The following is a 3,279-nucleotide window of genomic DNA, read 5'->3' on the forward strand; positions in this document are numbered from 1 at the left end:
CTTGTATGATTCGTCATCAAGATAATGGAAAGTTGGAGAGAGATTTAGGGCTCTCTATATTCTAATGATAAACAGTATAATGTAATCTGAATCATTCATATAATATACTCTAATAGAATCCAGTCTGAAAATGATAATGATAATGATGAATAATCCCCATCTCCCAATTCATTGAATTATATTGGATATGAATAATCTCTATTTCCTAATTCAGCATATTGTTTTATTTGATGATCCGTCATCAAGATAATAGAAGGTTGGAGGGAAATAAAATCTTTTAAAATTATCTTAGAGCTCTCCATATTCTAATGGTGAACATGAACAGTGGAGTGTGATCTGAATCATTAAAACTAAAATCTCTAATGCAATCCAATCAAAACTGATAGTGAAAATCAAGCTTTGTCTACAACTACATTCTAACTGCTAGATAAATCTCAGTATACATAAAACCTTAACAAGTATTTCAGGACTTCTCTATTTCTGGACTACATTTTTTCAGTACCAAGGATTGTATTATATAATACATGAAAGATAATTCCATCTCTCACAAATCATAATGTTTGGATCATACTTTCTGATTCTTCATTAAGATGATAAAATGTTAGAGGAGCTAAAAATCTAGCTTAACTTCAAGACAATCTAATCTAGAAACTAGAAATAATAATGAACAACATTAGTAAACCAACTAATCCGAATTTCCTCAATATATTATAATGACTAGATAAATGTCAGTATACATAGAACTTTCACAATCCATAATGAATCTTAGACCACAATCCATAATAACAACATTATAAACCAACTATTCAAAATTTCCTCAATACATCACGATGGCTAGATAATTTTCAGTATTCATAAAACTTTCACAATCCATAATGAGGATTAGACATGATGGATAATGCCATCTATTACAACCCATAATATTGTTTCAAATGTCTGGATTACATTCTCGGATTCATCATAGGAGAAGAAAATCTAGCTCTTTTCAATCCCTATAAGTCCAATGATAGAATCATGAAATGTAATCATTATACGAAAACTCCCAACACAAATAATAATGAGCATTACTTAGAACTTGCCCTCAAATACATTCTAACAGCTAGACAAGTTTTAGTATACATAAACCCTTCACAATGTTGTCAACACTGAGCCATGCCAGATCAAAAATCTCAAAATGACCCAGCTTTTCATTTATAAGACATGAGAACAAACGAAGGCCAAAAAAAGAGAACAAAAGGGATTCTTGTTTTGAACAAATAAGTATGAACGGCAATGAATCAAACAATATAGCTGATTGTCCCGGCTGTGGCTCCATAGAAATTATTGCAGAAGAAACGTGAATTGGGCAATACACTAGTGGAACCATAGAAATTAGTAGACTCACTACCAAGTCTTCCATAGTACTCCACTGAAAAGAGAGAGAGAGAAAGCTGAACTTGGTCCTCACTCCACACAACATTATCCTCCTTAAAATCACCATGCCTGCAAAGAGGATGCATCCATTTGACATACAATCGCCTGAATCCACCAAGAACATTCACAACCGATCTGAGGCGTCCAACTGAAATGCCAGAAGCAGGCCAATGTTTAGTACAAACAAGTTCCCAAAGAGCATCATCCATGGCCGCCTGATGCCAACCTCTACTAACACAAGAAGCCATTGCAAGAGATTCGGCATCCAAATGCTTGAAAATCTCATGCATTGCATCCACGTTATCTACAATTCCACCTCCCTTCTCTTCTATCTTCATCATTCTTGATTCAATTTCAGGCCTATTACAATACTACCCACTGACCCAGCAAGAAAATTTATCACTATTGCCCCCTTAAAGATCAAATCTTCCCAACAAGAAAGTTTATCACTATTTTGCACCCTTAAAGATCAAATCTTTAGATGAGAAAACTTTGAAACGAAGAAAATAGAGGCACCCAATGGCTTATAAGTGAAAAACTTGCAAGAAATATATGGACTTTATCTTACAATTCCTCCTTCCTTATCTTCCATCCTCATCATCTCTAGATTCTATTATTCACAGATCAAATAAGAAATTATCACTATTGCCCCCTAAAGATCAAATCTTTAGATTCGATTTCAAGCCTATTATAATATTATTCACAGATCAAATAAGAAATTATCACTATTGCCCCCTAAATATCAAATCTTTAGATAGAAATACAGAGAAAACTTTGGGATGAAGAAAATAGAGGCACCCAATGTCTTCTATGTAAAAATCTTGCAAGAAATATTTGGACTTTATCAGATAAATTTTATCATGCAACTTCACCTTCCTTCTCTTCCATCCTCATCATCATCTCTTGATTGGATTTCAAGCCTATTACAGCACTACCCACTCATTCAACAATGACAATTTTATCACTATTGCCTCCCTAAAGGTCAAATCTTTAGATAGAGAAAACTTTGGAACGAAGAAAATAGAGGCACCCAATGGCATACAAGTAAAAATCTTCCAAGAAATATATGGACTATCTCTCTATTTGATTTCAAAGCCTATTTCAATACTACCCGCTGACCCAACAAACGATTTATCACTCTTCCTCCCCTAAAGATCGAATCTTGAAACAGAGAAAACTTTGGGACGAAGAAAATAGAGGCACCCAACGGCTTATATAAAAGAAATTTTGCAATAAAAGAAGAGCGATGGCGGGAATAGAGAGGATTTAAGTCGAGGAAAAGCCAGCAGACAAGTCAAAGAGTGGCAGTGTGGATTTAATTTTGTAGTGTGTGTGGGAAAGTCACGGAATTTAAGCTGGGTGTGGACAAATGGCGCAGTAATGATCGGCATTAGCGGTCAGCAGAATAGACGGGCACATTACTCCATGTGACCGAGACCCAGAGTAATTGTGCTCTGGTAAGCCTAATGTTCGAGGTCAACCTTGTCATATGTTGCAGAGAGGACAGTGTATCAGGCAGGAAACCTCCCTCTTAAAGTCTTGCATTTGTCTCCATGTTCGTTGTGTCACTTGCAATGAATTTGTGTGTTGCAGAGAGGACAGGGAATAGAGCGGAAAATGAAAGCCCTCTTGATTTTTCAGCTGTCGTTCATCCTTTTTTAGTCGATTCCTCATGTCTCATGTTCCAAGGCTGAGAGGAAGATTGTACATAAAACTTTCTTTATATGTGGTTTTCCTTCAATACCCATAAAGAAATGTGTACCTTCCCCCTAGATGCATGTAAATCTAGGGGAGGTAAGGTGTGAGGGAGGTGGTTATTCTTTATATAGAATGGCATTTTGTACATAGGCTGTAAATCATTATGAA

General features: G+C 35.7%; 1 pseudogene; it reads right to left on the minus strand.

Moving 5' to 3' along the window:
- Window positions 1–1,045: 1,045 nt before the first annotated feature.
- Window positions 1,046–2,355, minus strand: LOC149553971 (F-box protein GID2 pseudogene; annotated as a pseudogene).
- Between the last annotated feature and the right edge of the window lie 924 nt (window positions 2,356–3,279).

Source organism: Cupressus sempervirens, chromosome 6 (genome assembly GCF_028749045.1).
Source record: "Cupressus sempervirens isolate cs-2001-9-10 chromosome 6, ASM2874904v1, whole genome shotgun sequence".
Taxonomy (NCBI): Eukaryota; Viridiplantae; Streptophyta; class Pinopsida; order Cupressales; family Cupressaceae; genus Cupressus; species Cupressus sempervirens.